The sequence below is a fragment of the Bos grunniens genome, chromosome 11 (genome assembly GCF_055505025.1).
Source record: "Bos grunniens cultivar Pamir isolate PY7600 chromosome 11, Bosgru_T2T1.0, whole genome shotgun sequence".
NCBI lineage: Eukaryota > Metazoa > Chordata > Mammalia > Artiodactyla > Bovidae > Bos > Bos grunniens.
In genome coordinates, this window is record NC_141175.1 from 53,820,011 (window position 1) to 53,843,090 (window position 23,080).

Here is a 23,080-nt window from a genome sequence, read left to right on the forward strand (position 1 = left end):
ATGTAGAAGCCAAAAACTACAACAAAAAAAGCAATAACATGGATCGATCAGAAATATAACTTTGAAACAATATTTCATAGCAAGCCTACTCTAGAGAACCTTAAATCACTTAAATATTACTGTAATCTATATCATTTAATAATTACATCAGTTCAGTTCAGTTCAGTCGCTCAGTCATGTCCAACTCTTACATATGTTTATATACACACACACATACACATATACATATATCAACTTTCAATGCCAGATCTTACACTTGGATATATATGCATTATCACACAGAATCATAACAGTTGAACTTCACAAGTTCTGCACAGCAGAAAATATTATCATTTTTACTTTATAGGTGAAGACATTGAGACTTGGAAGAAAAAATTATTTGCTAACGGTGAAGACAGTTCTAAAGAATGAGTTGTAGACTTTCAGATTTTCTTATGAGGAAGTATCTCAGTCATTTACTTCTACATATATTGCCAGTGGCTCTTCAAATGTCATTGTATCTAAAGGAAGCATAGTGTGTGTGCGGTTGCTGCAGGGGCACTTCCTCAGAGAGATCATGATTTAAAAACTCTGCCATCTTATTTTTCATCTTGTATATATTTAATTTTCCACATCATTATTGGTTTGAAATACTTCATAAATCAATGTAGGTATGTTTTTTCTTTTTATAATTTTATGACTATTAATCATGTCTATGCTTACCTAAATAATAGAAAGTTATCCATCAACTAATCTTAGAATGGACTTTTATTCCTAACAAGATAAATTTCTATCAAATTATTGGACCCAAGGGTAGAGCAAATTGACTTGGACTGACATGTAACTGAACTGTAGTTTAGTCAAAAAAAGTTAAATTTTCATATACTGGTATTAAAGATGCCTATTAGAGGCCTCCTATGATTTGAATTAATTGAATAAAAATATTTATAATTTTCAGTGTTTTTGTAAGTGATAAATTACGTGCATGCATACACACACACACACACACACACATATATATATATATGTGAAGGAGAAGGAAATGGCAAACCACTCCAGTGTTCTTGCCTGGAGAATCCCAGGGATGGGAGAGCCTGGTGGGCTGCTGTCTATGGGGTTGCACAGAGTCGGACACAACTGAAGTGACTTAGCAATAGCAATATATATATATATATATTTCTGGGGAAGTATCCAAGACAGGTCTGATCTTTGAAACATTACTATACGTTCATTGAATATGAGTCTCTGTGTTCCTCTCCATGGCTTATAAATCAAAAGCATCTATTGATATTTTTTCCTTGATTGACTGACAACAAAATTTCTAAGATAGACAGAAGAAGAAGCTATAAAATACTCTGCATTTGATTCCTTGATATAGATCCATTTTATAAGGAAAAAGCAAATAGTTTGCCTTTTTTTCCTTGGTGGGTCAAATATTTTTGAATTACAACATAAACAAATGCATTGCAGTCTTCTGTCTTAAAGGAATGTGAAGATGGCAAGGATTTATTCTATCAACTTAGGCAAAAAAAAAAAAGGAAATTTACTCAGTTCCTTACCTAATTGTCACGGCAAGGAAGTTGCATTCATTACAAAAGTCATGCACAGAGATAGAAATAAACTTCCAGAACCTTAGACTTACTCCGATCATAAGGAAAGTCTAAGTCTAATTTCCCTTGCTCATAATTGAATGCAAAACTCCTTAATAGTAGCTGTCATCTGCAGGAAAGAGGAAAAATCTACATTCCTGAGAAGATCAACTTTGTACAGAAGACAGCAAATGAAAATTGCAGACAAGGATGCTGATGCTGAAGGGACAATAGCAGAAAACACTGAAGTAAAAGGTTGATATGAGGAAAAAATTGGAAACCATGAAAGCAGGATTATCATTGTTTTCTCTTGTTTGTTATCCACAAACAAGCCAGGATAGCAAGACATATAAGCCCTCTGCTGTGATTCTTTTTTTTTCCTTTAGACTATCTCTCAACTGTCTCTTGATTGTCTTTGTCAGGATAACCATGATTAGTGGGTATGGTTATAGAGTGACATTGAAATCAGGTGGAGTTAGGGATGTATAACCAGCACCTTTAAAAGAGAATATAAAGACAGCTTTGGTTATCCCCAGGAAGTAAAGTGGACTGGGAAGTTACCATCAATATAAGGAATATTTTAAATGTGATCCTAAGATAAGTTCAACTTCAGAATTTTGACTGTACTAAAGAAATAAACATAACAGAAATCCTGGTATAAGGAGACTCAGAGAAACAAAGGGCAACTCTTAGGGCACTGGTTGCTGTTGTTCAATTGCTAAGTTGTGTCCCACTCTTTGCCACCCCATGAACTGCAGCATACCAGGTTCCCCTGTCCTTAACTGTCTCTAAGAGTTTGCTCAAACTCATGTCCATTGAGTCACAGATGCCATCCAACAATCTCATCCTATGTCACCCTCTTCTCCTGTTGCCCTCAAACTTTCCTAGCATCAGAGTTGACTCTTTGCATCATGTGGTCAAAGTACTGGAGCTTCAGCTTCAGCATCAGTCCTTTCAATGAATATTCAGAGTTGATTTCCTTTAAGAGTGACTTGTGTGATGTCCTTGCAGTTCAAGGGATTCTCAAGAGTCTTCTTCAGCACCACAATTTGAAAGTGTCAATTCTTCGGTGCTCAGCTTTATTTAGGGCCCAACTCTCACATCCATGTATGACTACTGGAAAAACCAAAGCTTTTATTATATGGACCTTTGCTGACAAAGTGATACCTCTGCTTTTCAATATGCTGTCTATGTTTGTCAAAGCTTTTCTTCATAGGAGCAAGCGTCTTTTAATTTCGTGACTGCAGTCATCCTCTACAATGATTTTGGAGCCCAATAAAACAAGATCTGTCACTGTTTCCACTTTTTCTCTATCTATTCAGCATGAAATAATGGGACCAGATACCATGATCTTAGTTTTTTGAATGAGTATTAAGCTAGCTTTTAATTCTACCCTTTCACCTATATCAAGAGTCTGTTTAGTTTTTCTTCACTTTCTACCATTAGAGTGGTAACATCTGCATATCTGAGGTTGCTAATATTTCTCCTAGCAATCTTGATCCCAGTTTGTGAGTCATCCAGCCTGGCATTTCACATGATGTACTCTGCATAGAAGTTAAATAAACAAGGTGACAATATACAGCTCTGACATACTTCTTTCCCAATTTTGAAACAGTCTGTTGTTCCATGTCCATTTCTAACTGTTGCTTCTTGTCCTGCATACAGGCTTCTCAAGAGACAAATAAGGTAGTCTGTTATTCCCATCTCTTTAAGAATTTTCCACAGTTTGTTGTAATCCACACATTCAAAGGCTTTAGCACAGTCAATGAAGAAGTAGATGTTTTTTCAGTATTCCTTTGATTTTTCTGTGATCCAGAAGATGATGGCAATTTGATCTCTGGTTTCTTTGCTTTTTCTAAATCCAGTTTGAACATCTGGAAATTCTCAGTTCATGTACTGATGAAGCCTAACTTGAAGGACATTGAGCATAGTCTACTAGCATGTAAATTGAGTACAATTGTACTGTGATTTGAACATTCTTGTGGCTCAGCTGGTAAAGAATCTGCCTGCAATGCAGGAGACCTGCATTCGATCTTTGGTTTGGGAAGATTCCCTGGAGTAGGGAAAGGCTACCCACTCTACTATTCTGGCCTGGAGAATTCTATGGACTGTATAGTCCATGGGGTTGCAAAGAGTCGGACTCGACTGAGTCGCTTTCACTTTCACTTTTTCACTTTCACTTTCCTTGGTATTGCCTTTCTTTGAGATTGGAATCGAAAAAAAAGACATTTTCCACTCATGTGTCCACTGCTGACTTTTCCAAATTTGCTGCCATATTGAGTGCAGTACTTGAGCAGCATCATCTTTTAGGATTTGAAATAGCTCAGCTGGAATTGCATCACCTATACTATCTTTGTTAATAGTAATGCTTCCTAAGGCCCACTTTACTTCATATTTCAGGATGTCTGGTTTTAGGTGAGTGACCAAACCATCGTGGTTATTCAGGTTGTTAAACCTTTCTTGTACAGTACTTCTGTGTATTCTTGCCAGCTTTTCTTAATCTCATCTACTTCATTAGGTTCTTGCTGCTTCTGTCCTTTGTTGAGCCCATCTTTGCATGAAATATTCCCTTGGTATCTCCAATTTTCTTGAAGAGATCTCTAGTCTTTCCCATTCTATTGTTTTCCTCTATTTCTTTGCATTGTTCACTTAAGAAGGCTTTCTTATCTCTCCTTGTTATTCTCTGGAAATCTTCTTTCAGTTGGGTATATCTTTCCCTTTTTCTTTTGCCTTTCATGTCTCTTTCTTTTCTCAGCTATTTGTAAGGCCTCCTCAGACAACCACTTTGCCTTCTTGCATTTCTTTTTCTTGGGGGTGATTTTGGTCACCATCTCCTATACCCTGGGATTGGTGATACATTCCAACCATAGACTTGTGAAATGGAAAACATGTGTTATACCAATCTGTTAAGCACAATTTTGTGTCAAGTCGTGTGAGGAAAAACCAGAATGCAAGTGCAATGTGTTTGTGGGTCCTGGTTTTTTTTGTTTGTTTGTTTGTTTTTGTTGTTGCTTGTTGTTTTCTGTTTAACTTTGGAAGAAAATGCTTTTGTCTACAGGATTCTTTGTATCCCAAGTTGAATCCCTTCAGTGTGCTTTTGCCGGGACACCCAGGAATATCAACAATTTAGGAAGGCTATTCTTGCTAACATATCTGATTATGATTTTCTGCTCAAGGTAACAGAATAAATTTAAATCTCCACTTCTGTGACATGTGGGGTTCTAAATTTTCAGAGAAGATCACCTCCAACAGCAGCATCAAACTTGGCTGCACTTTGGAGTTACCCATGGAGCTCTAAATAAATATGAATGTTCAGTTATTCTGATTTAATTAGTCCCCATGATATAACCTTGGCATCCTTGCTTTTTGCTCTTTTGTTGTGCATTTGTTTGTTTTTCCTCCCCAGCAGGTGATGCTAGTATGCAGCCAAATCTGAGAATCACTGCCTTAGAGACAGTGCTTGATTGACTCTCTCTGCAAAGTCAGACACCTTTCATAGAGGGTTAAGCCCTTTTCTTTAGGATGCTGGTTTTATGGACACCTCTGTTTCTACTCCTATGACCTTGTCTGATATCCTGAGGAGATTTCAAACCCCAAGTTTCTAGACCATAAAGAGCAATAACCTCCAGAGTCAATATAGTTCAGCTGCAGTATTAGTACACGTATTTACTAATCTAGTTGTCAGTTCTCTTTCCTTTTTAAAAGCTGGAAAGTTCTTTTTCTTATTTCTTTTTCTCTTATAGGCATAAAACTATCTTGTTTTATTTTATCCAGAAATTCTAAATGTTCATTGATGACAATTTTTCTGTTGATTGTATCCCATTCTTTCTTTTTTTTTTTTCTTATTTCTTGGACTCAGTTCAAATGTCATGTCTTTGAGGAAGCATTTCCTTTTAGTCAGATGTAAATTCTTTTTTCTGTATTCCAGGAGTACTCTGTGCTCTCCTGTATCAAGCAACACATGAGTATCATAGGATCTTTCGTAAATATCCCTGTCATTTTTAGTAGTCAGTGTGTTACCCGAGGACCATGGGCCATGTCTTAAATAACATATTGTTGTTGTTGTTCAGTCCCCCAGTCGCATCTGACTCTGCAACCCAATAGACAGCAGCACACCAGGCCTCTTTTTCCTCTACCATCTCCCGAAATTTGCCCAAATTTGCATCCATTGCATCGGTGGTGCCATCCAGCTGTCTCATCCTCTGATGCCCTCTTCTCCTTCTGCCCTCAATCTTCCCCAGCATCAGGGACTTTTTCAATGATCCTACTGTTCACATCAGATGACCAATTCAGCTTCAGTATCAATCCTTCCAACAAGTATTTAAGGTTGACTTCCCTTAAGATTGACTGATTTGATCTCCTTGCTGTCCAAATAACATACTATATAAAGTCATTACCATAATCCCTGGCATATAGAGATGCTAAACAACAATAAGAAGATAGAGTAAAATATTAAGAGTTGCTTTTTTTTTTTTTTTTTAAACTATGGCTGAGTAAATACTATACAACAGGTATAGTATAATAACATATAGTGTCAATATTTTTAGGTTTGAGAGGGAGGGGATATATGTATACATATAGCTGATTCACTTAGTTGTACAGCAGAAACTAATACAACATTGTAAAGCAATTATACCCCAATTAAAAAAAATAAAAGATTTTTAAGAGGTAAAGCCTAGAATCTGTGGTATTCAACACTGACCACATGTGGCTATTTCAATTTTCATTATTTAACACTAAAAATCAGTTTTTCATTCACAGTAACCACCTTTCAAGGACTTATTAGCCACAGGTGCTAGTATCCACTGTATTGCACAAAATCAGTATAGAATATCTACTCAACAATATAGGAAGTTCTATGGCATGCAGTGAGAGAGAATACCTTTTCGAGGCTATCAGCTCCACTATACTGTGAAAATTATGCCAAAGGACCTTGCTATCCATTCTCACCAGTAAGTTTCAAATTAAATTATGATTAAATTATTTGAAACACAAGTGTTAGCACATTTCTCAGGTCATAGATCAGTTACACAAGGTTTTACCTGCATTTCAGCTTTAAATAGAAAGAGCGTCATTGTGAAGTTTCTCAGTTTACAACTAAACAACCTAAGATTTATAGTTTAGCAGCTTTCTCAAATCCACACAGTTCAAATAAAACAGGGTAAACTGCAATGGAGAGAAACTAACCCAGAGAGGGACTCATCTAAGGCACAGATAAATTTACTAAGTTGTGCCAAGGCACTTGCAAAGCACCTAACTTCACCTGTTACTACAGACTTGGAGGGGCTGCATTTGTGCCTCCAAAACCCCAGCATGGTATTCAATTATATGCGGATGCAGGAATTATAGAAAACAAGGTAGTATCAAACATTCTGTCTATGCTTGCAGCTAGAGTACAATCCTCAGAAGTCTCTCCCTTAGATTAGCTCTGTATTTCCAGAGCCAGATCACAGACACCTCTGGTAAACTACTTAGCATTATAATAAATCAGTGCTCCCTTTCAGTTCCATCAGCCCTCCCTAGCCTCCAAGGACTGAAGCTGCCCAAGATGTTTATAATGCATTCCAAATATACATGCTTTTACACAGCTCATGGTTATGAGAATGCCTTTGGATATTCACAAGGCTATTTGTCAAATAAGAGAAGACAAATTATGCTTGGTAATTAATTTCATATGAATTCAAGTAAATGCCAGAATGGAGTTTTTGGTGTGTTTTTTTTAAATACATTCCTTCTGCAAACACTCCCTTCAATTATCTGAGTCTTAGGCAAAAGCATTTCTTTTGGAACTCACATTTTTATTAACCTAGTCACTTTAGTGATTTTTTTTGAAAAAGCTCACATCAGAGACTTTTAATTTAATAGGTATAGCACATAATTAACCCTATACACACTGATGCATATATATTTCTCCCTCATGATAGAAAAATAGACTAGTAGTATCCATCAGTAGCAAACTATTTGAACTTAAAAAAAAAAAAGCTTAACAAGTTTGGTACTGATTTTCCAAACTTCGTGCCAAAGCATGGGCAGCTGTAAATCCATTGATTGATAATGTCTGTATTTTTTTGTTATTTTTCGTTTTGATTTGGCTTTGAGTGTGAAAGATCCTGTCTTATCTAGCTCAAAACTTTCTTTCATTCTATGAGCCCCAGAATCATTTTAAGAAACATATCTTTTCTCAGGGATCCTGCAGAGTTAAGACAATGGCTGACATCAACGGCTACTACGTCATTTTTTAGAAGAAAAGATGAGGATTTTGATATAGACTAGAGTAAAATGTTTCTACTGAGTCTTCAAAAGTTGGTACAAAATGACTGGTTGAAGATAACATGCCACAATTGTTACACTATCCCACTTTTTCTAATAACTTTCTTATAAAACACAGGGAAAAAGAATTATTTGAAATATATGTTTTAGCTACCCTTATGTGAGAAAATAAAAAGTTCCAGAGTTGTGGTAGAAGTAGAGAGATGCTTAGGAAGGCAAGTGCATTCCAAAAATAATGAGAAAGTGAAGAAGAAAGGCAGAACAGCAGAAGGAAGGCAGGGAGGGTGGAAGGAAGGAGAGAAGGGAGGAAGGAGTTGGGGAGAAGAGTGAGAAAGAGATGGTGACAGAGAAGAAGAAGGTAAAAAGAAAGAAGAAACAGAGGGAGGTAGGAAGGAAGTAAAGAAGTTAGTTGTAGTCAAAGATAACAGAAGAAACTGGTCACGATTTAATGATGTATTGAGAGGTAAAAGAAAAAAATTGAGGGAGACAGTTTGCTGTTCAACTTTTTTAAATTTTATTCATTTTTAATTGAAAGATAATTGCTTTACAATATTGGTTTGGTTTCTGCCATACATCATCATAGATTAGCCATAAGTGTACATATGTCCCCTCCCTCTTGACCCTACCTCCCACCCTTTTCCACTCCTCTAAGCTGTTACAGAGCCCCAGTATGAGGTCCCTGAGTTATACAGAAAATTTCCATTGGCTCTCTATTTTACATATGGTAGTGTATATGCTTCCATGATACTCTCTCCATTTATCTCATCCTCTCCTTCCTCTCCCCAACTCTTGTCCATAAATCTGTTCTCTATATCTGCATCTCCAATGCTGCCTTGCAAATACCATCCTTCTAGATTCCATATATATATGTTAATATGTAATACTTGTTTTTCTCTTTCTGACTTACTTCACTCTGTATAAAAAGCTCTAGGTTCATCCACCTCATTAAAAATGACTCGAATGCATTCCTTTTTATGGCTCAGTAGTATCCCATTGTGTATATGTACCACTACTTCTTTTATCCATTCATGTGTAGGTGGACATCTAGATTGCTTCCATTTCCTAGCTATTGTAAATAGTGCTGCAATCAATACTAGGGTACATGTGTCTTTTTCAGTTTTGGTTTCTTCAGAGTCTATGCTTAGAAATAGTATTACTGGGTCATATGGTGGTTTTATTCCTAGTTTTTTAAGGAATCTAGATATTGTCTTCCATAGTGACTATATCAATTCATACTCCCACTGCTGCTCACCTTTTTTAAAAACAAATTCACTGCATCGAACCTGGACTGGCAATTCATTTCATACCTGCGGTGGATTCATGTTGATGTATGGCAAAACCAATACAATATTGCAATTAACCTCCAATTAAAATAAATAAATTTATATTAAAAAAACTAAAAAAATAAGAAAAACAAATCATTACTCTTAATGATTAAAAAAAAAAATTCACTGACTATTTTATCTTTCATGTGTCAATGCCTGCTCTCTCACCAAGTTTAGAGTCAGAGAGTTTGCACAAAACAAAGTCCTACAAAGCAAGAAAAGGAAGAATTACAGAAAAAAAAATGCAAACAAAAAACTGGGAGACACTGAGTTGGTCAGCAAAGCCAGAGAAGAATGGGGGATCTTGAAGAAAGAATCAGGGCATGATGGGAAAGCATTCTTAATTATACCCCTGATATTGACAATATTCATTGATCTTTAGCATCTAAAATTTAGCACTGCTTGATCATCTGCATAGTTCAAAAGGAAACTTGTTTTCCTGATCTTAGTTTCATATTTGTCAGACTCCTAGTACATAAAAGCCAAAGTAATAGCAGATCATAATAAGCTAGAAAAGGTATGGAGAAAGTGAAATGTAAGCATTTACAAGCATTTTAATCCATATCCTCTTTTTCATATAAATTCTAAGCTTTCCTTGAAGGTGGATTTCAGTTCCCACCTTACCCATAATTTTGGCTTACTATACCTTTCTATTATCTGACTATAATTTTTAAAATATGAACAGCAAACTTTGGTATTCAGCTATATATTATCTTGTGTTTATATTTTAATTTATTTTTTATAGTTTTCCCAAAAAGACAGAGATTAGGTTTTCATTTCTTTTTCTTTTTACACAACTTTAATTTTTAAACAAATACTGTGCATATAAAAGTGCATATAAAATCACCTCACACTTCCTGATTTCAAAATTTACTAGAAATCTGTAAAAACCAAAATGGTGTGGTACTGGCATAAAATAGATGTATAGACCTATGGAATAGAATCAAAAGCCCAGAAACAGACCTATATATCTCTGGACAATTTAATGTTGACAAAGATGTCATCTATCTAATGAGAAAAGAATAGTATTTTCAACTGCTGGAAACATATCCATACACAAAAGGATACAGTTGGATCCCTACTAGTCCTGTATACAAAATTTAACAAAGATAGATAAAGACCAAAACATAAGATCTGAAACCATGAAAATCTCATAAAGACACATGGCATAAATGATTATGGCTTTGGGTTTGGTGACGGATCTTAGATATGATACCAAAAGCATAAGCAACAAAAGGAAAAATAGATGAACTGGGCTTCTTCATATTAAAAATACATATATTTATAAAAGAATGTTAAAAAGAAAGTGAATAGACAACCTACATAAAGGCACACAATATTTGCAATTTATGTATCTGATAAGTGTATAATATCCAGACTGTATAAAGAAAACTTACAAATCAAGGATAAAAATAAAACTATGAACAAAGAACTTGAATATATGTTTTTCCAAAGAAGATGTACAAATTGTCAGCAAACACATGAAAAGCTGTTCAACGTCATTAGTCATTTGAAAAATACAAATCAAAACATAATGTGGAATACCCACCAGGATGGGTACAGTCAAAATAACAGAGAATTAAAAGTGTTAGCAATAATGTGGAAAATTGAAACCCTCAAAAATTACTAGTGGGAATGAATGGTTTTGTCCCAGTAGAAAACAATCTGTTTCTCAGAAAGTTAAATATAAATGTTTCATATGGCTGAATAATTCCACATAAGAAAAAGAATCAAAAACAAATTCTCAAAAAAATACATGTATATGCATGTTTATCAAAACATGATTCACAATTGCCAAAAAGTGTGAGTAGCCCAATTTTTTATCAATGGATGAATGGATATTATGTGTTATAATCATAAAGTGTTAGTTGCCAACTCTTTGTGACCCCATGGACTGTATCCTGCCAGGCTCCTCTGTCCATGGAATTCTCCAGGCAAGGATATTGGAATGGGTAGCCATTATCTTCTCCACAGGATCTTCCCAACCCAGGGACTGAACCCAGGTCTCCTGCATTGTAGGCAGACTCTTTACCATCAGAGCCACTAGGGGAGCCCTGCTTATAACCATAAAATATAATATTATTCAGCTATACAAAATAATGATATACTGATATACGTGACAATGTGAATAAACCTAAAAGACATGGTAATTGAAATAAGCCATAGGCAGAAGGTCATATATTATGATTCCATTTGAATGACATATCCACAATAGAGGAAGAATGCAGGTTGTTTACTTGAGGCTGGTGGAGGGAGAAGAGGGCATGGTGAATGACTACTTATTTGGATACAGGTTCTGCTTTGGAGGTCATAGATGTTTTGGAACTAGATAAAGGTAGTGATGGCCTTATATTGTTAATTTACTATACACTACTGAATTGTTCACTTTTTAAGATGGTTAGCTTTTGTTATGTGAATTTCACTTCAATACTGTAAAAATATTCAATTATTTTTCATTATTATTCCATTTATTCAATAATTGTTTCAATTATTCTATATTTTAGATTTATAATTTTAAGATAATTTGTGTGCACATATGATATTTAAAAGATACCTTCATCATTTTATTCCTAAACTTACAGTTGCAATGTTTTCTTGGTTTTGGTGTGTTTTTAAATATCAGTGGATAATTTTATCATAAGCCCAGTGAAAGTATGAGAATGCTGTAGCAGATAAGAAAGGTGATGTAGTGGAGTGACTGGAGATTAGTGACCTGGGGGGAAACAGGGAAGGGAACAAATGCCAGCAGCTAACTGCTCCTGAAATCTGTACTGACTTTAACCTTGGCTGTCAGTGAAGGACCAATTCTGCATAAGCAAATTTTCAACCTCAGCCTGTTGTCCTTTTGGGTCTGATGATTCTTTGGTTAAGCGGGAGTATTGTTCTCTGCAATGCAGGGAAATTAGCACAAGCTCTGACATCTACCATGTTAGAAGTAGATGGCCCTAGTATCCTTTTTCCTCCACACTTCTCAAATTTCACTGAAAGGGGGAAAGGCAAAACTGTCTTTCATTGAGAAAAATTGTCAATCTGGAGCAAGATCTTTGGACACTTAAAAGTGGATATTTCTAAATAGCTATGGTGTCTAAATTGTCATTAGCCTATGGCAAAAATATAAGAAAAAGAAATGAGGAAATGATAGGAAATTTTTGTTGTGATCACTGTTAAGAATCCCCACTTTTAAATTCAAAGAACTGCTCTTTTTTTAATGAAAGGTATTTAAAACCTTTTATTTCATCATGGTAATTGTATTTGACATTTTAATTAGTTTTTGTTTTGTTTTAATGTTCTTGACATTATCAAGTCCTCAAAATTTATTTTGAAAATGGTTGGTTTGATAACAAAGAAAACCTAAAACTCAGGACTTATTGCTTTAGACCAGAGTAACTCTACCTTTTTCTCTTTCAGTCAGTTTGGAATGGTATAATTCAGGGATCTGTACATACCTGGAGAAGGCAATGGCAACCCACTCCAGTACTCTTGCCTGGTAAATCCCATGGATGGAGGAGCCTGGTAGGCTGCCATCTCTGGGGTCGCACAGACTCAGACATGACTGAACCGACTTACCAGCAATAGCAGGAATATCTACCTATTGTCATGTACCTAATTCAAATTAGGTAGAAACTTGCAAGAGCCAAGATGAAGCAAAAATAAAGCAAAAAGTTTTTTCAGGGTTTTCCATAAAATGTTCTAGAAAATAGGACTCTTTGGCCAGGCCAATATTTTCTTAACAAATAAGAACTGGTAGCTTACAGTCCTTACATGGGCCCCAGGTATACTTTGTACAATAGCATTAGTGATTTTAAAGCTGTATCTAATTCCCAATACTTTTAAATGTAAGATTTTAGATGAGTATTGCTGGCTCATTTTTAATAATGGTAGACCCACATTCAGTTCAGTTCAGTTCAGTCACTCAGACCCACATTATGTCATGGAAAAAGCAGCTGGAACTTAGAAACTCCATCCAAATTAGTTATGCATTCACCGTTGGGCTCATTTTTTCTCCATTTTCTATCATTTCCTAAATTTGTCCTGCTTGACTCACTTGTGTTATCCTGAGAACAAATTGTGAAGAATAACAAATCATTATTGTGCTGTTCTTTGTTTTCATACAAACCAGAATGAGATGGTTTGTGCATCAGTTAATAAAAACTATCTCTTTTTCATTCATTTTAAAACTTTTAAAGCTAGTCTTACAAATTCATTGATATGGAAAAGTATTCAATGAAAAAATGAAATCAAACCAATTATTTAGAAGTTTTATAATTTTGTTGGGTTTTGCTTCTTTGTTTTAATGTTGAATTCAGGAAAAAAAGCTTCAATTTTGTGTAATTAAGCTAGGTTTCAAGTACATTTTTTTTCTTCTCTGATATAAAGGCCTTATCTACTTCCACAGGCAACAGTAGATCATCTGGGAAGGAAGTGAGAGCCACTGACAAAGGGAGGGGTTAATCAGGAGGAGGCTTTCAGGATTTGCTGTGGAAGAAATGCTAAATAAATTAAAAAAAATAATCTCAGCAGGTAATTCTAAGAAACTGTTCCTCCAATACCAAAATTACTCCCATAGAGAGTCATTTATTTTGAACCTTTCTAAACTTGTCTGAGAAAGCTTGGAAGCCCCTCCTGATTGTTTAAAAATACATGAATGGATGCATATAAGGAATGGCTAATAAAAAGCCATATTACTGAGCTCTGATGAATGAAGAATTAAATTAGCCTCAGAAATGGAATCAAGAGTCATAATAAAAAATCTTTTTTCTCATCTCTTCCTGATGATTTTGTCTACCTTCCATTTCCTTTAACTCAGAAGCAAATAAGAAATGGAATGATACACTAAAAATGAATTAATTCATTCATTAATAAATTAATTAATTCACATAACTGTGAATAAAATATTTCATATCCAGAGCCATTATGTCTTTTAGATCTATCCTGCTTATGATAGTAGAATTGCTCTTCTTATTTCTTGCTTTCCTTTATGCCTAATGAACTGTTTTGCTGTTTAGTTGCCAAGTCCTTTCCTTCTCTTTTGAGACCCCATGAACTGTAGTCCACCAGGTTCCTCTGTAAGTGAAATTCAAAGGTCAAGAATACTGGAGTGGGTTGCCATTCAATTCTCCAGGGGATCTTCCTAAACCAGAGATCACACTAGTGTCTCCTGTACTGCAGGTGGATTCTTTACTGTTGAGCTTTATTGCATTTGGGACTTCCCCTGTGGCTCAGAAGGTAAAGAAACTGCCTACAGTGTGGGAGACCTGGGTTCGATCCCGAAGTGGGCAAGACCCCCTGGAGAAGGGAAGAGCAACTCACTCCAGTATTCCTACCTGGAGAATTCCATAGACAGAAGAGCCCAGTGGGAAACAGGCCATGGGTCACAAAGATCTGGATATAATTGAGCAATTAATACTTCACTTACCCCATTTTAATCCACCCTTTATACATTCTGTCTCTTAATACACTGCATATCAATCACTTTCATGAAAAAAGGAAAAAAAAAGACCTTAAAAATAAATAGGCCAATCATATTTTCCCTCCAACCCAACTCAGTGTTTTGTTGTATCATCCAAACATTACTTCTTTTAATTCCATTCTCCCCAAACCCAAATAATTTTCTCTCTCATCTATGGCCTGAAATTCAACAGATCAGTTTCCTACTGCCAATCTTGCCTTTGTATCAGCTGGATCTCATCTCTGAGCCTCAGTTTCCTCATCTGTAATCCCTAAGTTTCATGCCATTACTGATTCTTTTCCAGAATCCCATACTTCAGGTTCAGATGCCTCCCTTATATCCATGATGCTTTGCGTTGGTGGACCAAAGCAGGAACCACTGGCCTATGCAAGTTATATGGTGCATAGTTTATGGTTTTCCTATCTTTTCCTTTGGACCGTTCATCCTTTCATTTATCATTTCATCCTTTAAGCATCCAATCTTTAAGCATCCAGGAAATGAGCAGACAAACGAATACAATGTTTGTTAGAAAATCCATTTGATTTTACTGAATGAATTGGCTTTCCAGATGAAAAATAATATAAATCAGATATATTGTCTACTTTATAGACTAATTGATAAATAAATCCTTTTTTTTTTTTTTCCTGTGATTTTGTACTGAAGATGAGTTTGGTTCAGTCCTTCAGTCATGTCTGACTCTTTGTGATCCCATGGACTGCAGCATCCCAGGCCTCTCTGTCTATCACCAACTCCTGGAGTTTACTCAAATTCACATCCATTGAGTCAGTGATGCCATCCAACCATCTCATCCTCTCTCATCCCCCTCTCCTCCCACTCTCAATCTTTCCCAGTATCAGGGTCTTTTCAAATGAGTCAGTTCTTCGCATCAGATGGCCAAAGTATTGAAGTTTCAGCTTCAGCATCAGTCCTTCCAGTGAATATTCAGGACTGATTTCCTTTAGGATGGACTGGTTGGATTGCCTTGCAGTCCAAGGGACCCTCAAGAGTTTTCTCTAACACCACAGTTCAAAAGCAATTCTTCAGCACTCAGCTTTCTTTATAGTCCAACTCTCACATCCATTCAGGACTACTGGAAAAACCATAGCTTTGACTAGATGGACCTTTGCTGGCAAAGTAATGTCTCTGCTTTTTAATATGCTGTCTAGATTGGTCATAACTTTTCTTCCAAGGCGTAAGCATCTTTTAATTTCATGGCTAAGAATTCTTTTAATTTCAAACTAAGAATTACACTAGTTTTATAGAGAATGTTCCACAGTATAAACACAGGAGAAAAAAATATTTCCTCCCATTGTACATGTGATTGGTAAATATTGAGGGACAGACACAAATGGATCTTTTTGTATTTCTTTAAGGAAAACAGCTGTAGTAAGAACACAGCATGAGATCTACCCTCTTAACAAAGTTTTCAGGGCTACAATAGAATATCACTAACTATAGGTACACGTGGTATGGTAGATCTCTAGAATTTATTCATCTTCTTTAGTTTAATTGAACTAAAATGATTCCCTGCTTCACATAGGTGATGCTTAGAGCTTAGATTTTCACAACAGTATCAGTTTTCCTTTCACAATCCTTTGGATACTTAAACTTATTTTTAGCTGGCAGGTTACTAATATCACAAATCATCTACAGAGAGGGAAAAGAATGGTTGCTGCTATGGGAACAATATCTCTTTGCATTCCTGACTTTTAAACTGGAACCAGCTTAATGTTGCATTAATGCAAAGGACTGTTTAATTTCACAGAACCTAGAGCTCCTTCAGCTGTCATTTAGCAAGATTTAAACATTTTACACAACATGATTTTAGAAAACTTTTGACCTTTTTATATTTTATCTTATTTTTTAAAAAATATTTGTCCAAATGTCAGGAACCATCAAGGAACTTGTCTTAAAGGAAAAGGTCACCCCAAAGAAGAAAGTTAATCCTTGGTTGAGTGACAGTGTTTCTCTGGTGTCTAATCCAGAGTGTCAAGCACTAATTGCGGAGTGCCTGAATGATAGCTTACTTTTTGTATTGGTCCTAGATGTACAATGATGTTTTAGGAATTTCTGTAGCTATTTCCAATGCAAATCTGGTAAAATGTGACAATTAATCCAAATCCAACTGTCACAGTAAATGTAAGTCAGTATTTTCAAGTGTACAGCTTTTGTGAAAGCCGGTTATATATACTCTAAATAGAGGCAGTATTTATTTGAAAATGATTCATCACTACTCTAAGTTATCATTATGGAAGGAGCTCTATGAACTAATTGCCATGTAGGAATATCGTTTTTGTTTACAACCAAGTATCCTTGATTGAATATCAGTGGTACTTTCAATTTTAAAATAGAATCAGTATGTAACAGCTCTGATTTATTCCAATAAAATAGAATCACATTCAAGACTTTTCTTAAAAGCAAGCTGATCCTAAAAGTAAACGAAGCCACACCAAGTGAATATTACAAAATTATTATAGGTGCTATAAAATGCTATAGTTGTGTTGGAACTTCCCATCTATTGTTGAAAAGCAGTTTTGTGTTGCAGACACTGAGACCAAATGAAGCTGCAGTTAATCACATTGCCCAGGAACTACAGCTCATTAGTGACAAACTTGAGGCTAGAATCTTGTCTCAGTTATTCTTCTCCAGGGCAGTCAGTGCCCATGAAATTTGTGCTGGCTAGAATAAACCAGACTTGGGACTTTGTAATTTGTATAAATTTTAATGATTGACTGGCTTCAGGTAATGTCACTGTCAAGCCAAATTTTTATTCCAGGCATTATGATCATACAAGAATAATACAACCTAAGAAATTGAGACCCTAAGATAAGAAAGTTTATGATCTAGTTCTTAATTTTGAGACTTAAATAGTCTATAATTTGAAATATCAAAATATGTACTATTGTACTCTATCCACTAGGCTAGATTTGTTCCCCACCCCTTTTTTTTTTTTTGGCCACACCATGTAACATGTGGGATCTAGTTCCCTGACCAGGGATTGAATCTGTCCTCTCTGCATTGAAAACTGGAGTCTTAACCACTGGACCACCAGGAAAGATCCAGGATCCTAGATTTAATAGTATCTAAAATAGATGTCCTTTATCGAGCCCATTTTTGCATGAAATGTTCCCTTGGTATCTCTAATTTTCTTGAAGAGATCTCTAGTCTTTCCCATTCTGTTTTCCTCTATTTTGCATTGGTCGCTGAGGAAGGCTTTCTTATCTCTCCTTGCTATTCTTTGGAACTCTGCATTCAGTTGCTTATATCTTTCCTTTTCTCCTTTGCTTTTCACTTCTCTTCTTTTCACAGCTATTTGTAAGGCCTCCTCAGACAGCCATTTTGCTTTTTTGCATTTTCTTTTCCATGGGAATGGTCTTGATCCCTGTCTCCTGTACAATGTCACAAACCTCTGTCCATAGTTCATCAGGCACTCTATCTATCAGGTCTAGTCCCTTAAATCTATTTCTCACTTCCACTGTATAATCATAAGGGATTTGATTTAGGTCATACCTGAATGGTCTAGTGGTTTTCCCCACTTTCTTCAGTTTAAGTCTGAATTTGGCAATAAGGATTTCATGATCTGAGCCACAGTCAGCTCCTGGTCTTGTTTTTGCTGACTGTATAGAGCTTCTACTTTGCCAATAAAGGTCCATCTAGTCAAGGCTATGGTTTTTCCAGTGGTCATGTATGGATGTGAGAGTTGGACTGTGAAGAAAGCTGAGTGGATACATTCCCAAGTTTTATCTCTAGTTTATTTATCCACAAGTACATATCAGTCATTAAGCTGAGTTGATAGACAGAAACTTTTTAAATTGGAAACACAGTTGCAAAGTAGAAAGAGTCCAAGTTATATATGATTTATTTGTCACTGAAAATCTTAAAAACAAATGAATACTTTATTATTGATTATTTATTTCAAAAAGTATGAAATATTTTATTATTCATGTCACCAGGACTACAATGAGCTTTAAACATTACTAAAATCAAATATATATACTATTTTATGGGTGTATAGCTGTCTTTCATTGACATGTGATATCAATAAGGAGAATCCCTTAATATCTTATCTGCAATAGACTCTACCATCAGATGTATGACATAAAATCTGAAAGATTAAAAAATGACCTGAAACAACCATGAGAATGTATGGAAGACTCTGCTCATGTGTAGAAATTCAGAAAATGATAGACAAAAGCAAGGAGAAATAATGGTAAAATGTTAACAGACAATATAGCACTTCTTTTTTTTTTTTTTTTTTTTTGCTGTAGAGAAAAATGCAGCTCAAAGCAAGCATCCATATTCTTTATGACCTTTGCCCCTCTATTTTGGGAATGTTTCTGTTACATAAATGGAATTCAGTCTTATACTGTTGGAAGTTGGAGGTTGATTTCTTCAAGGGAGATCTCCATCTTGGCCTCATTACTTTCTAATTTTGGCCTGGGGCATGAGCAAAGACAGGTAGTTGCATATTGCCTGATATTATTGACAGGTATTATCAGCAGGGAGACTCCTTTAATATCTTATCTGTAGTAGACTCTACAGTCAAATGTATGACATAAAATCTGAAAGATTAAAAAAAAATGATCTGCAACAGCCACTAGAAGGTATGGAAGACTCTGCTCATGTGTAGGAATTAAGAAAATGCTAGATATCTTACCTGCTTGAAGCATCAAATTGAGTGAAAACAGAAAATGTTACAAATTCCCTCCATCCAGGCACACACACCTGCCCTGCACACACATGCCTGTTCTCAGTGGCATGGAATCAATTTTTTTCTTGTGGAGACAATTGTCCAGGATTAAATGATTGAATAATGTTTAACTTCTAAAATATTCTACCTCAGAGATTTACATACTGTGAATTAATTTTCTAAAATGCAGAAAAGTCTGTGCAGCTGGATACATGGAATCTTCTTTGGAAATGCATCTTTCAGTTGGACCTGGGAGTGGTTTTATGCTGATTTCATAGCAACAACACTTACTTTGTAGCAGTTGTCCTCTGATCAGTAACATTAGCATCACATGAAAATATGCTAGAAATACAAATTCTCTGGTCCTTTTCCACAGCTAGTGAATTAAGCCTCTGGAAAGGGCCCAAATATTTGTATTTTTAAAAGCTCTCAAGTAATTCTAAGCCAACTTGACAACTACAGACTTGTATTTTGAAAAATTCACTTCAAGATCTGCATTTGATCCAGGAAAACTTAATGAGAGTTTTGTGGAGGTGACTGTGCTTAAGGTGTTATAAAGAATCATTACTGAAGACCCAAAATTTAGTATAATCAGAACAAAGACTCCACTAATCTCTATTTTTCCTTTTTGTTTCTCTTTTCTTTATTGATTCTCTCTCAAATTACAGATGCTAGCACTTAAGTTGAGGTGGCTTTTGTGATTAATATTCTCCAACAAGCTGCCTTTGGTGTACTTCTCAACCTGCATTTCCAGGTATAAAGATAAAATTTTAATTTAATTTATTTTATTTTATTTCTAACATCTACTTTCAAACTCATCTTTGAGGTATTTCCTCCCATCCCAACATGGCTGCAAAATGTAAAACTTACCTTCACACCCTACTTTTTCTCAGTGTTTATTCTTATTTCTTCACTAAACCTGAAAGTCAGTAAGCAGGGAATTATTTAATAGATTCATATATAACATATGGACAGAATAAAGGAACAAAGTAGGTAAGTAAATAGGTAATTCCAATAGGGTTGTAAGCAAAGAAAAACATATAGGAGGCCTCTGTAAGTTAATGATCACTAAATAAAGCAGGTTTCTTTAACCACAAAACCAAGCAGGCTTATAACATGATAATTAGTCACTCAGTTGTGTCTGACTCTTTGAGACCCCATGGACTGTAGCCTGCCAGACTCTTCTTTCCATGGAATTCTCCAGGCAAAAATACTGGAATGGGTAGTCATTCTCTTCCCTAGGGGATTTTCCTGACCCAGGATCAAACCTGGGTCCCCTGCATTGCAGGCAAATTCTTTACTGTCTGATTCACCAGGGACACCCAAGCAGGTTTGCTTAGCTATGAAACATGCAGTAGAAGCATGAGACAAGCCCCAAAATACTAAAACAGTCATGGCATGAGATTCACATTCTGCCCAGTGAGCTCAGTAAATTAATACTTCCTAGGACACACTTCTCTGCATGCACTAAAGACAAAAATTTAAGGAAAAGGTGACCTGAGATGATTTATGATTTTTTGGTATATATTGCTGTCTTTTATGCTCATGTGCATATGCCATGACAAACCCAGCTTTATGGTGTAGAGACAAAAAAACTCCACTCCCCCAGGTGGAGGAAGAACTGAGGAGGGAAGCCTGATGTCTACTCAAGAATGAGGAAGAAAGTGGTCTTTTTCTCTCTTCCTACTTTTCCTTTGATTGCAAAACTGTAGCCCAGTACTCTTGCCTGGAAAATCCCATGGACGGAGGAGCCTGGTAGGCTGCAGTCCATGGGGTCGCTAAGAGTTGGACACGACTGAGCGACTTCACTTTCACTTTTCACTTTCATGCATTGGAGAAGGAAATAGCATCCCACTCCAGTATTCTTGCCTGGAGAATCCCAGGGACGGGGGAGCCTGCTGGGCTGCCGTCTATGGGTCGCAGAGAGTCGGACACGACTGAAGCGACTTAGCAGCAGCAGCAGCAGCAGCAGCAGCCCATTAGGTTCTCTAGGCATGGCACCCTCTCATCCATCTGCTTCTAAGCTACACAAGTGTCCTATTCTAATAAATCTCTTTATATATCGTTTTGCCTCTAGTTGAATTTTTTTCTGCACTTAGACATGAAGAATCAGAGATCCCTGAAGCTCCCCAAATCGCCACCTAGTGGTTTCATAACTTCTGGTGGTTGGTGGAGGAGTTACAAAATTAGAAATGTGAACAGGATATAAAAGCTAACATCCATTCTTTTCAACCTGAGTTTCCATGTACTCTTTTAACCATGGTGCTCAAAAAATAAGGAAAGTATTTTTAATTTTTCTGTTCCCTTTCTCTCTCATATTCTTTTTCTTTCTTTCTCTCTGTCTACCCCTAAGACACACAGCTATGTACCATGCGGAAGATTATGTGCAATCATTCTGTGCTATCACTGGTAATCTGGTTAAAAAAAATGAGAAGTGCTGCAGTGAACACTCAGAAAACTAAAGGCAAATTAAGGCTACTTGCTTGTTTGTTGTTAGTCTTCTATTTCCAAATGGATTGTAAGTTTATTAAAAGCAGTGTTCACCTCTTCTATACTATTGCTTTTGTTACTTATACAATTTATTATCATGCATGTCAGTTCTAGCACAGTGCTACCACCTAAGAACAGTTCATAAATACATGTTTCTGGTCTTTTTAATTTTTTTTTTTGAAGGATAGTTGTTTTACAGAATTTTGTGGTTTTCTGTCATACATCAGCAAGAATCAGCCATAGGTACACCCATGTCTCTTCCCTCCCAGACCTCCCTCCCATCTCCCTCCCCACCCCACCCTTCAGCCTGCCACAGAGCCCCTGTTTGAGTTCCCTGACTCATACAGCAAATTACCAATGACTATCTGTTTTACACATGATATTGTAAATTTCTACGTTACTCTCTCCATGCATTTGCCCATCTCCCTCTTCTCTTTCCATCTTGTCCATAGGTCTATTCTCTATGTCTGTTTCTCCATTGCTACCCTGAAAATATATTCATCAGTGCTCTCTCTCAGATTCCCTATATATGTGTCAGTATAGAGTTGGACACGACTGAGCGACTGAACTGATGATACTTATATTTCTCTTTCTGACTTATTTCATTCTGTATAATGGGCTCTAGTTTCATCCACCTCATTAGAACAGATTCAAATGCATTTATTTTTATGGCTGAGTAGTATTTCATTCCGGAGAAGACAATGGCACCCCATTCCAGTACTCTTGCCTGGAAAATCCCATGGATGGAGGAGCCTGGAAGGCTGCAGTCCTTGGGGTTGCTAAGAGTCGGGCACGACAGAGCGACTTCACTTTCACTTTTCTCTTTCATGCATTGGAGAAAGAAATGTCAACCCACTCCAGTGTTCTTGTCTGGAGAATCCCAGGGACGGGGGAGCCTGGTGGGCTGCCGTCTCTGGGGTCGCTCAGAGTTGGATGCGACTGAAGCGACTTAGCAGCAGCAGTATTTCATTCAGAGAAGGCAATGGCACCCCACTCCAGTACTCTTGCCTGGACAATCCCATGGATGGAGGAGCCTGGTGGGCTGCAGTCCATGGGGTCGCTAAGAGTCGGACACAACTGAAGCGACTTAGCAGCAGCAGCAGCAGCAGCAGCGTTTCATTGTATATATATATCACAGCTTCTTTATATATTCATCTGTTGATGGACATCTAGGTTGCTTCCATGTTCTAGCTATTGTAAATAGTGCTGCAGTGAACACTGGGGTACATGTGCCTTTTTTAGTTTTGATTTCCTCAAGGCATATGCCTAAGAGTGGGATTGCTGGGTC